This window comes from Camelus ferus, chromosome 19, assembly GCF_009834535.1.
Source record: "Camelus ferus isolate YT-003-E chromosome 19, BCGSAC_Cfer_1.0, whole genome shotgun sequence".
Lineage (NCBI taxonomy): Eukaryota > Metazoa > Chordata > Mammalia > Artiodactyla > Camelidae > Camelus > Camelus ferus.
Window position 1 is genome coordinate 4385295 of NC_045714.1, and position 13156 is coordinate 4398450.

The window sequence follows — 13156 nt, forward strand, 5'->3', positions numbered from 1 at the left end:
GTTACTCTTTCCTTCAGGCACTGAGGCAGTTTGGGATTAAAACGTCAGGAATATGATGTCACGACAATAAGCAGACGACTGGTCCAGCGTGGAAGAAGGGGCACCTGCAGGGCAGCAGAGCAGCGGGGCAGCAGGTTCAATACCAGCCAGGGGCACCAGTCCTAATCCCTGGAACTTGTAAATGGGACCTTACTGGAGAGTCTTTACACGTGGAATTAAGGATTCTGAGATGCGATGATTACCTAGGTCATCCAGGTGAGCCCTAAATGCCATCAGTGTTCTCATGAGACGGAGGCAAAGGGGGACGGTGCAGGGGAGGCAGAGACCATGTGGGAGGGAAGGACAGATCTGACTCCAGGCTAGATCTATTTCTTTCACTTGAACCTCTGGATCTATTGCTTTTGCTTCCAGTTAAGAATGTTGCCTAGAATCTGAAATACACAGGAGAGCCCATTCTCAAGGCTCTGACCTTTAAGGGTAGCACACTTTTCCATTCATAAAGAGATTTAAAAGTTGCAGAACAGAGAATAACATTTGTCTTGTTGGAGGTTTACAGGAACATCGTGACCTCTGTGAACAGCTGCAGGAACAAAGGATTCCAACACCAAGAAGTTTGCAACAAACCAACCACACTCTCTCCCCCTTTTAGGATAAAAGAAACCTGAATTCTAACTTGGGGAAGATGATTCTTTGGGACACTAGTTCACCATCTTCTAGGTCTGCTGGCTTTCAGAATCAAGTTGCTATTCCTTGCCCCAGCAACTCGTCTCTGGATTTACTGGCCTGTTGTGCAGTGAGCAGTATGAGCTTTGACTCGGTAACAATTGGGGTGATGCAGCCACAAGCCCAGGAGTCCCCCCAGGAAGCCACTAGAAGTTGTAGGAAACAGGCATGGATTCTCCCCTAGAACTTCCAGAGGGAATGCGGCCCTGAGGATTTCGGACTTCTAACCTCCAGCTCAGTGAGAGGATGAACTGTTGCTTTAAGGCACCACCTTGGTGGTAATTTGTTACAGCAGCCCTGGGAAGCTGATCCAATCAGAAGGAAAAGCTGCGTTTACTTGGGCTGAGACACAGGAGAGGCAGGAGGCAAACACACGGGCCTCGGCTCCCTGCCAGTGGGGAATGGCCTTTGCTACTGGGCCCTCGGTGATTTAATTAGTCCAGAAACACCCCCTCGGGTGGGCAGGAGGTGAGAAAGACCACTGAGATACAGGGAAGGTAAGGATCCTTCCAGGGCCCTTTGGGATTTAACCACAGAGGAGAGACAAACAGCCAAGGGCCCAGATGCCCCTGGAGGGCTCAGTACAGGAGGTTTCATCTAAGACCAGCCTCTCTTTCATTCATTTATTCACGATTTTCTGAGCAAATATCATGCCAGGCACTGTTCTAGGCCCTGGAATACAGCCCTGACCTGGTCCTTAACCTCACAGGGCGAACTTTCTAAAAAATGAGACACAATAAACACTTAAATAAAATAACAAGATTGATAAAGATGGTGACGCTGCTCTGCAGGATAGAAACTGGGTGTTCAAGAAGGGAACAGAGGCCACGCTGGACAGAGAGTGATAATTCACTGGGAAGGGCGGGCAGCTAATCCAAATGACTCAACCCAGAACAGATACGGAAGGAGGTGGGGATGCTTGGGAGCAAACACCTGCTTTGCTAGTTCAACAATAATCCATGAAATGTTCTTAAACCATAAAGCATGAAGCTGGCTCCACTGGTTCCACACCCCAGGCTGGGTTTATTTGAAACCTGACTCCTCCCCTCCCCTCCCCTCAACTGGAGACTGCTCAGGGGCAGCCACCTCTCCTTCGGGGGCAGGAGATTCAGAAGTGACCCGGGAGGCAGCGGACAGACACATGCAGAACGTGGGGCACCCGCGGGGCGGCGAGGCAGGGGCATGAAAAGTAAGCTGAAGAGAGTGGGTCACAGCAACCAGGAGACTTCAGAGCCTCAACCACCAGATGCCCGGCAGCCCTTGTTTGAATCCTGATTCTAGAAAAGCAACGAGAAAACGGCGTTTGTGAGACAACAGGAGAAACTTGACCTTTAGATAAGGATGTGGCAGCTCCGATAGAAAACACCCACAGGAGGTCTGGGATTTGGCGGAAAGAGGGGAGAGAGCTGGAGGGTGCAGGGCAGGTCTGGTCACTGTTGAATCTGGGTGATGTGTATACGGCGGTACATTATAACTTTCTGGTTGAAATATAGGTGATAATTGCTTAGTTGTACTCAGTTTATTATCTGATTGCTGTTTACTTGTGGAAGAATTGTAGGATATTGCAAAACACAGATCAGGAATCTCCCTTCTGTCCTTTTGGCTCCTCTGCACGATAACCGGCAAGAACAGGGCATTTCCCGCGAGCCTGAGCCACAACTCTAGGAGTTCCCGCTCCTTCTGCAGACTCAGCCCTGGAACCTACAGCCAAGCCCCGCATGCCAGGGAGGGATTTTATTTACCCTCCATCTGAAGCTAGCAGCTTGCTCATTACAGAAATCTCCTGGCTGACAATTTTATGCAGAGCTGAGCACAACAGCCGGGGCCTGTCACCCCAGCTCTCAAGAGAAGGTCCAGGGGTATTTTCAGGCAGAAATAATGGACAGTGCAGGTTTTAAACAGATATGATTTCTCTCTGGGACGGCATCCAGGCTGGAGCTGTAGGAGGGCAATCCCAGGCTCCCGGCCAGTGAGGAGGTTGCTGCTACCTCGGTGGCGCGTCTGCAGGGAGGACCGGGAGGCTCCGCCTGTGCGGTGACGGGAGGTGTGGTGACCCCCATCGGGCACAGGAAAACGCAGCTCACGCAGGCTGCCGAGGGAGCGTGTCTGTGTCCCCCAACAGAGGGTGGAGATTTGGGATATTTCTGTGGAGTTTGAACCACAAGATGGTTAACTGGGGCGACTCAGAGCCCAGGTGGAATGCTTGCAGGAAGAATCACGTGGTGAGGCTGCCTTTATTACTCTAAAGCAGGAATCTGTTTGCAAAGATATGAATTATGTACCTTTGATTGAAAACAGCTGCACACAAAGGCAAGCCTTTTTCGCCAGTTCATTGGACTGTGACAGACCCGCCACGTCCACCAGGGGCTTCTTTTTCACTAACAGGACCCTGGAGGTCACACACTCCCTAAACCTTGTCCGGCCCCCCCACCGCTGTGCCCGTGTGACACCGGGAGGGGGAAGCCGGCAGCTGCTGGGGACCCCAGGAAAGCCCCGTTGTCCTGTTTCAGGATCTTCCTCCCCTCGCCTCCTCCTCCCCTCCCCCCCCAGCTTGGGGCAGACAAGAGATTGAGGAGCAGCAGCATCTGCAGCCGTGGGGACCCCGCCAGTAAAGGCAGCAGCCAAGGATGGAGACAGAACAGCAGAAGGAGCCAGCCCCTGGTGCACCGTGCGGCCCTGCGCCAGCCCTGGACCGATTAACCCCGTGCAAGGCCAGCCACCCGGGGCTAAGTAAGGCCCTGGACCTGCTGTCTGTGGATCAATGCTGAGCACAGTCCTGGCTAGAAGTGCGGCCACAGCTGGCCCTCGAGAACCGAGGCCCTGAGGTCCGCTCACCTATGAGCTGGGTTCACAGCAGTGGCGGGGGGGGGTGTCTCCAAACTCACTTGTTCTAGGATGGAGACTGAATGCAGCCATCACCCGACACCCAGTGAGCACCTTCACAGACATAAATTCCCAGGTCGGCTGGAGTATTCAAAAACAAATCCAGAGTTAGGGAAACTTCCTCTGCTGCCACCATCTGCAGCTTCTCGATTCTCTGGAAGTGTGACGTGTTCCCCTGCATGTCCCTGTTGTGGAGAGGACGTCTCCCGGGCATCCTCCAGCATCCACTTCCCCTCTTGAACGAAGAGAACCTGGCTGTCATTTGAGAATTCACCTTCCTGCCTCAGCCCAGGTGTTTGGGGTGGGCAGACAAAGAACCCCAGGCCCAGGAGGCACATGAGCCCGGCCTGCCAGCGATGGGTTCAGTGATGGGACCTAAGCTGGCCAGTCAGGGACTTGGGGCTCTCGTGGCATCTGCTCTTGTACCTGGACTTGAACCTGAGCCAGTGTGGGGCTGGAGCTGTGTTGGAGCCGTGCGCAGGGCGCCTGCAGCCGCCAGGCCTGAGTGGAGTCTGGGTGGAGCCAGCTCCCCGATGGGGACAGTGGACATTTAGAGTCCAGGGGACAGCATCCGACACCTACCCAGCTCTGCCTGAAGACCAAGCACCACCCACAAGCCTCCTGATGCCTTGGCCTGAGCCTCCCGAGTCAGGTGTCTGTCACTTGTCACCGAGCAAATCCTGCAGAAAATTCAATTTGGGGTGAAAACTCCGCTGGCCCCTTGGGAAACCTCTAACCTGCCCAGAAACCAGGAGAACACTTACACCCGCTGAGTTTTTTTCTTTTGCGAGTCTTTCCCACTGCCACATGGGGTCATCTTTATGGACGAATTCAGTGACCTGTCAGGGAACCCGTACCACGGCTGTCTCTGCTCACTTCCTGCCAGGAGAGCACACATGGGTCTGTTTTAAAATCTCAGTGATACAATTATTCCCTGCGTGTGCAGAAACGGAAGGTTCTTACTTGCAGAGAGAATTGTAGGCACCTTGATTTCTGAGGTTTTGTTAAAAGCAAGCCTGCCTCGGAGCCCCTTGCCGGGAGGTCACACTGTTGTTGCAGCTGCTCCGGGGGTCCTCCCTGCATCCCAGTGTCCAGGTCCCCCGGGCGGGGCTGCACCCCATCCCCTTGCCAAGGCAGCTGAGCTCCCACCAAAGGATCTGTTTCTGGGGATCAAAAAGGCAGGGGCAGCTCTGTCTGCAGAGCTCCAAGGAGCAGGGATCTCAGGCGTCTCTTTGCTAAACTGAAGCAGCTCCTTCTTGAAGGGGCGAAATGTGCCGAAAGCCCAGAGAAAGTCTCCTAGTGGAGGCGCTAACAGGCCGGACGCCAGCGCCTCCGAAACTGGCCTGGAGGAGCCACCCTCACAGACTACAAGTGTCAGGTCCCGGGTGAGGCTGGGCGGGGTCCTCCTAACAGCTCCTCTGTTCTGTCCACGAATGACCTCCACTGATGGGCCGCGGCCGCTTCTGCTTTCTGGGGCCCCATCCGCTGCAGGCCTCGGGGCTGGGTCCACGTGCTAACTCCTGGAACGTGGTGCTTCACTGGCACCCAGCCGCTCCCCGCCTGGCAGCAAGTGGTCCCCAGAGCATCACACGCCTCCCCTTTCAGTGACCTGGCCTCCTTCCAGGCCCTGTAGTTTATGGTCGCCCAGAGAGGATGTGTTTCCCTCCCCCGGCACCTGACTGTTACAGTTACCCACTCTGTTTGCTTGTGGCATTTGTTGTCTTCTGAAACGTCTTGTGTGTTGATTTATTTACCTCCTGACTAGGACATGAGCTCCCTGAGGTCGGGCTGCATCTGTCTGGTTCTCTGTCACTTCCCTGGAGCCCAGAACAGCGGTCGGTACCAGAAGGAGCTCAGTAAATGGAAGATGACGTGGACGAGCGGAGGAGTGAGTGAGCGTGGGCCTTTGGTCAAAGCTCTAGTATTTACTTCTTTCCTGCCCGACACCTCTTCCAACCTGATGACTTGCTGGACTCAAAACCTAGTCTGTCTGGCCAGTGTTGTCCAAGAGAACTTTCTGTGATGGTGAAAACATGGCTTACCTGTGCTGTCCAATATGGTACCCATTAGCCACATGCGACTGCAGGCACTTGAAATGTGGCCAGTGTGGCTGAGGAGCTGAATTTTAAATTTATTTAATTTTATTCACATGAACTTCAATAGCTGCAGGTGGCCAGTGGCTATCGCGGAGGACAGCACAGGACTCCATCCTCAGGGTCATTCCCTGCCGTGTTCTCTGGGTCTCGCCCTCCTGTCTGCCTGCCTATCCTGTCCAGACCCCCAGCTCTCACCTCCCTGCCCTCGGCTTGGGGGTTGCCAACCTCCGGCCAGGTGGGCACCTCGTTCACCTTTGGTTCAGGGCTGGTTCAGGAGCCCACAGGGATTGGCACCAGGTCTCATGCTGATTGGAGCCTCTGAGGCCACCTCAGTCTGGACTTGGGTCAGAGGTTTCCCAAGAACACAGGACACATACGAACCTCCTTCTGGCAGCCTGGGCTTCCCCACAGAAGACCCCAAAAGCTCTAGAAACCTCTGAGACTAAAAGGGGTGTGGGGTGTGTCAGCCAGGACTCCTGATCACAAGAGACAGAACACTGTGCGAACTGACGTGAGCCGAAATAAAAAGCCACTCACTACAGAAAGGTCATGGTCCAGGCCTACTGGGCTGCAGGCACAGCTGGATCCTGGGGTGAAATGACATCATTCTTCAGGTCCCTTCCTCCTGGGTCAGCTCTATTCCCGGTCACATGTTTCTCATGAGGTTGCAAAGATGCCCCAGCACTCCCACTGGCCCAGCACGCATGGTAGAAAGAGAAGCCTCTTTCCCAATATTCCAGCAAAAGTCCCGGGACCGACTCAGATCAGATAAACTGGGCTCACAGACCCACCTCCTGATGGTAATCGTCCGGCCTCTTCCAGCCCTCCCCTCCCTGCTCCCCGGCCCTCCCCCCGCACAACTGGAGCCAATGTCCTCACCACAGAGGACACAAGGTGGGTGAAGCCATGAGGATGTTTGCACCCAAAGTCACTCGTGCTAACCTTTCACAGGTGGTTCTCGCCACCCGTTGGGGGAAAGACAGTCGCCCCCTCACAGCGCTCAGGAGGCAGCGTGTTTGCATCAAAGCCCGTTGGAGGCCGCTCGTCCGCCTCTCAGTCCAGGTGAGCGCGAGCAGCAGGAGCGAACGCGCTTCCGGGGCCGCCCGGGGGCCGCGTCCTGTGCCCCGGGCTTCGCTTGCAGCGAGCTGGTTCTGGCGGTCAGAGCGGTCGAGCGTGCGCGACTTTCCACGGTTCCCCCGACACGACCCCCTCGCTTCTCTAAACCGCTCCCACGGCCGCCCGCTCCTTCCGCAGGTATTTACTGAGCCGCTGCCGAGTGCCAGGCCGGTGCTGGCCCCGGAGGCGGGGAGTGACCTGCCGGACACGGCTCGGCCCTCACAAGGCTCACGTCGGGGGAGGGAGGTGCGCGGGAGACCCACACCCAGGGGACCCGGGCGCCATCCGCGCGCTTTCTGGTCCCCTTTGTAGAGCCCGGCAGGCAGAGCACAGACACCCTCTGGCTGTAGGCCGTGCAGTGTGCTTTTTATAAACCTTGGTGATTTACAAGTAAGGTGTAGCGGACAACGGTGGGGGCGGGCACGGAGGGAGGTTTATGAGGAAAGACAGAGAACAGCACGGAGGAGCCAACTTCCCCATCAGGGGCTTAGGGCGGACAGTCCTCAGGTCCCAGCTTAACGGACAAGGTAAGAGGGGCTTCCTCTCATCAAGGTTGTACAGCTGGCCAACAGAAGAATTCAGAATAAAAATGCACTTGATACGTCTCAGGATGGTGAAAGAAAGGTGAGCTGTCACAAAAGAAGGAAAAATTTTCATTTTTCACAGCAGGAGAGCCAATATATAGTTTCTAGAAATGGCCATCCTGGAGATCGGGATACGCGTCACCTGGAATAGTGGTGATACCCACAGACAGCCCCGAAATGGCAGGAGTTACAAGGGAATAAATGGCCTCAGGGAGACAAAGAATCTCACTTTTCCTTTACTACCACGCTCCACTGGGCGGTTTTTTTAGGGTCATTTATTTGCATGTTACTCCAAAAAAAAAAACTAAAAGTGGTGCATGTTCTATGTAAATGCGGGGCGTGGTCCGGAAGCATATGAAGCGGGTGATTCCCATCTCTGGTGAGTCTATCCCCTCCCCACCATCACCCCCCTCCCTGAGACCACTGTGAACAGCAGGGCATCTGATGGGATACATGGGGTGACAGTGGACACTGTTCTGTCCTCTACAAGCATTTATGGAGTGACTGCTGTGTGCATTGCACTAACACCTGTGTGGTCGGCAAAATGGGTGGGAGAGGATCTTTCTTTCAGGGGCTTTGCCACCTGAGCGGCCACCTCACTGTGAAAGGATTCCAGTCGCCCAGGCTGCAGGGACTTCCAGGTCTTCCCTTCCAGCACTCTGCTGATGCAGGAATTGTGTCTTAACATCCAAGCCAAGTGCCACCCACCTCTTGATTGCTCCCCTTGACAGAGAGCCCACTTCCTCCACAGGTAGCTCTCCACCCATCGTTAGAGAGCTTGGTTGGAAAGTTCTTCCACATGTTAAAAAGGAACCCAGGTTCCTACACCCAGGCAGGGGCCAAGATGCAGCAGGTGGATTTAGTCCCAGCCAGGATCTCCATTCCCCTCCCCAGCCACCCAGGTGAGCCTAGAATCCTTGTCAAATGGGGGGCTTGCTGTGAAGGCAGTTTCCAAAGGCCCCTAGGAGCCCCCACCAGGGGGACTGCCCCACCCAAGCCCCAGCCCTAGAGAAATCCTGGAGCTGCCCTGCCCACAACATCTGACCATCATCTAGGCTCTGAGAACTGCGACCCCCTGGCTGGGGCAGAACACCCTAAGCACCAGTCAGCCTCTCACAAGGACAGATGACCTTCCAGCTCGTATCCAAACCTTGAACGCAGCCACCCGCCTGCTTCAGGGGCCCTGTGCCCTGGGCAGCTGTTAGCTGGTGGGTCCTGGGCTGGACACTCCCCTTGGGTGGTTCACAGGACAGATCGGGGAGCAGTGCTTTAGCCCTGGGGTGTGGCCAGCAGGGGAGGATGCATGGGAGGAGGAGGAGAAGAGCCTCTTTCCTGACGGGGGAAGAAGGTCCAGAGACCAAATTTACAGCCCTGAACAGAGTCCTGCCTCACCCTCCATGTCAACCCTCTGCACCACTACCTGCAAGCTGGCAGCTTGTGGGGGGGGGGGGGCGGGGGGGCCAGGCTCTGTCCCGCTTGCTGTTCCATCTTCCTGGGCTGGTGTTCTCATCCTGGTGGCCCAAGGTGGCTCACCACCACGTCCACCTTCCAGCCAGTGAGGAGGGGAAGAGAGGAGGGGAGACTGTCACTGTGAGGGCACAGCCTGGAAGTGCCCTCTGCTCAGACCCACTGCTCCTCTTTCCATCCCTCTGGCCCCAACTCAGTCACTCGCTACTTCAAGCTGAGGGACTATTCTGAGCAGCCCTGCATCCAGGTTCTGTCCCTATAAAAGAAGGGACAAGGGACATGGAGGGGCTGCGAGACATTCCTGCTTAGACACATTCAGCCAAGATAGATTATCTCACCACAAGACCACCCAGGCCTTGCCAGGCTCAAGGGGAATTCAAGCAAATGTTGTCCACAGAAGTCAAGCCCCTTCCACGTCTGCGTCCAGCTGGGGCCGCACCTGCATGGAAGCCAGGTCTCTATCCAGCTTGAGCACATCCAGCTCCACCACTGGCTGGCTGTGTGACCACAGGAAGGTAAGTGGCCTCCCTGTGCCTCACTTTCCTTATCTGTAGAATGGGGGTGATAGTGATTGCAGGTGGGTATCGCTATGAGCATTAAGTGAGTTAGTTCATGTGAAAGATTTAGAACAGAGCCTGCGTGGACTGAGTGAGCACCCATCCACAGCGCTCCCCCGGGGCGAGCGGTCCTGCGCTCTGCGGAGCCGATGCCCTGACTCCTGCCAGGTGTGAGCAGCAGCTGGGACGCCGTCGCTTCATTCCCCTCCCGATCTGAGCAGAAAAGCACTCTGATGTGCGTCTCTCTGTCTCTGAGCCTCCCAGCAGTCTGAGAGGTGAGTGTTCTGGCATCAGCCCCGTCTCACAGGGGAGGAAACCTTGACCCAGAGAGGAGGGGTCGCCGTCCCAACGTCAGGGGGCCAGTAAACGACCAGGCCGGGTGGTGAGCCCAGGACTTCGGATGCCCGGCTCGCCCACGGAGTCCTTCCCCCGTCACGTGCCGGGTAGCACCCCGTGCCAGGGGCCACTGGGGGTGCTGGGCACACGGGGTTAGTGGGACAGGCAGGTCCCTGCTTCCTTGGAGCTCACTCAGTGAGGAGGGGGCTGCTGTGGGAAGGGTGGGCAGGGTGGGCAGGAGGGGCTCGGTGAGGAGGCGACAAGGTGACAGCTGGCGGAGCCTGGAAGGTGAGAAAGAGCAGCCCTACAAAGGGCTGGGGGACAGCATCCCTGCAGGATGAACGGCTGGGACAAAGGCCCTGGGCAGGGATGAACCTGGCACGTTCGTGGCACAGAAGGAAGGTCAGTGAGTCCAGGGGAAGGAGGGGAGTGGGGTGGACAGGCCCCCACTTGACCCCACGGCCTGTGCTTCTGGAAGCATCTCTGAGTCTTCAAGCATCTTTTCGGGGCCGAGAACACCCCACATGGGGCAGGAAGGGCTCGCTGTGGGGGTGGGGTGACGAGGGGGCACGTCTCTGATGACCCTGCTGGAAGCCCAGAGCTGTCCAAGCCGCCCGCCTCGGCCCAGGCTGGGTCCTTCCTCGCCAGGCCTCCGCCGTCTGGTTGGGGCATCGCAGCGTGAGGAGCAGGAAGTGTGACTGCCACAGCGACACCTGCTTCCAGATTTCCTGACTCAGGTGGCAGCCCGTGACGGGCTGCCCTGTGCCAGTGGTGGGGACACTGACGAGGGGGTTCCCGCCCTTTTCGATTCTCTTCTGGTTCTGCCCACGTGAAAGCAGGGTGTTTGACTCAGACTTCTTTTCTCTGTCTGTTTGGCTTTTATACTTTCCAAGCAAGATACAAAGACAGAATATATGCATAATGCAGAATTACAACCCTTGGATCTTTCTAACTTTATCCCTGCAATCACCCAAATATTCATGCAGTTAAAGAACACCTTTGTATAATAAGACACTCTTTGGGGACAGTAAAAGGACGATGGCTCACAGGAATGGAAGAAACTTCACCAAATTACCAAATTTAGTTCTGTGTGTATCTGCGTGTCCCCGTGGTGGGCTTGCCCGTAACAGCACCACACAGACTCACTGGTCGCCCTGTGCGCATTTACACAACACGTAACTTTGCATCATAAAAACGCCCAGTGATGTCAGAGGCGCCGTGAATCACGGCAGCGGCTCCGGGCCTGGTATCCAGGAGACCTCAGCTGGCTGCTAGGTCACCGTCCCCGCTGTGAGACCCGGTGGCCGCATTGGAGCCTCCAGTTGAAGGGAACTAAATTACATCCAGGGTGACCCACATTGTGCGGCAGCCAATGACCCAGTTAACCTCTGGTTAATTTTCTGCCTCTCGGTGTCCTGGGAACGGGTGGTGTTTACTCCGGTTGGGACAAACCTTTATGAACGTGTGTTAGCGCACAGGCGGGCTGGCTGTTCCGGGCCAAGTGTTTTCATAGAAACCGGCCACTGGGCCAGGGCCCCGCTGAAGTTGCAGAATAAGAATGAGGTTCTTTTCTTTACCCTCTCTCCCGCCCTGATTTGCATGACTAAGCTTTCTGCTTTTCTTTTTAATGTGTTTGTTTTTTGATTATTGATCTGTCTCCTACTGTACGGAGGGACAAATTATTTGCCCACCGGGCAGTGGTCTAAATTTGGCAGAAGCCTCAGCTGTGTCTGCAGCAAACTGGAGCCTGACGGCCCTGCTTGTCCCAGGAGAGGCTATTCCGGGAGGAGAATATACAGGGGTGTAATGACAGAATTACACTGGTCTCCAGCAGACTCATGAAGGGGGATCTTGGCATAGGAAGGCTTGATTGATAAGAAAGAAAGAAAAAAAAATCCTCTTTTGTGGTTTAAAAAAAATCTAGCTCAATTTAACAAAAAGCTCACAAGTGTCTCTAAATGAGGCTGTAGCTTCCCTGGGGAAAGAGAAGCCATTACTGATTCTTTAAAATGTGGGTCTCAATTCTAGCAGACCCAATGTCACCTTTTTTAAACAAATATTTTATAATTTCCATGTTAGTATCTTGAAATGAAATTCATAGATAATATAACTTTGCCTACATGTTTTTAAAGAACTCGATGTAATGCCCTAACTATAACATAAAGACAAATATAAGAAAAGTCATTTATGTACAGTAATTTGCAATCAAATAATGCATATTTCAACCTGAAAATGCTCTGGCATGACCACGCGAGAACTGACGAAGCTGTCAACGCAGACGGTATCAAGCGTGTTGAGTCAGCATCTCAAATACCAAGAGACGCATCACTCGCTGGGAGGGACGCGATGGTTCAAAGGAATGACTCACCACTGGCAAACTTTCCTGAACAAAACAAATACAAGCTTCCCTTGATTTACACCCTGGTTGCTGTCCCAGGAAGCTCGGTGAATACTGAGACAGTGCAAGACACATTAGTATTGCTTCCACGTGAAATGGATTTTCCTTGTGGGGCTCAGAGTATTTACTGTAAATAGGGTTTACTTACATTAATGCCCAGAGAGATATTCAAAACTGGTGCGAGAGGTAAGACAGCTCTGCAGGGGGCGGGCCTGGCCTGTGGTAACCCGCTGCCCCCAGCCCCCACCCCCAGCTGCACACCACTAGCACACAGTCCATCACTGTGCCACAGAAATCACCTCTTAGGGGGCAACACCCCCGCTCGGTAACCCCTGCCCTGTGGGTCAGCACACACATCACAGAGGCTGAAACCCACCGGCATCTCCATCTGAAGTTCCTCTTGCGTGTGGGCCTTTCCCTGGTTGGCTGGCTGTCCACCCCACCCAGAAGGACGGCCACCCAAGGACACTTCAGCTACCTCAGGCCTCCCCGCTCCTGCCCCCACCCCAGGCAAAGAAGAGCAGAGTCCTCAAACCCTGTCCCTACAGAGGGAGCTGGCCTCCTGGTGTTCACGGGTCCAGGTACAGGCATCTCGCAGTATCTGCAGCAGATTGGCTGCAGGACCCCCTGCAGATGCCAGAATCCAGGGATGCTTGGGTTCTTTACAGACCACCCTCCACATCCACAGGTTCCAGCCAAGGTTGCTTGAACCCATTTATTCTGAGAAGCTGCCTGCGCCTCTGTTCCCACCTCCCCAGGGGCCCCAAACCCTCCCTCCCAACGTGAGGGATTTGGGAAATCCCTCACCACCAGTTCTGCCTTGTGGGTCTTGAGAGTCTAGCAAGGGGTTTTTTTCCTATTTATCACTTTGTTTACTTGTTTATTATCTTAATTACCAACACTTTATCATGACACCTGCACGAGTCAAGATAAGAATGGCCAACCCAGCCACATCGCACCAATGCAGTGCACTTCTGTGAACATGGTCAGTTTTCA

At 54.7% G+C, this 13156-nt stretch overlaps 1 long non-coding RNA gene across 2 annotated transcripts; it reads left to right on the forward strand.

Annotated features, from left to right (window-relative positions):
- Positions 1 to 1588: 1588 nt before the first annotated feature.
- Positions 1589 to 12132, forward strand: LOC116657829. 2 transcript variants are annotated; one of them, XR_004312966.1, is made up of 5 exons: positions 1589 to 1912; positions 5372 to 5494; positions 6654 to 6764; positions 9267 to 9384; positions 9536 to 12132. It is a non-coding gene; the product is annotated as an uncharacterized LOC116657829 (long non-coding RNA). The 2 variants fall into 2 exon arrangements; XR_004312965.1 differs by having other exon boundaries at positions 6654 to 9384.
- Positions 12133 to 13156: the final 1024 nt, after the last annotated feature.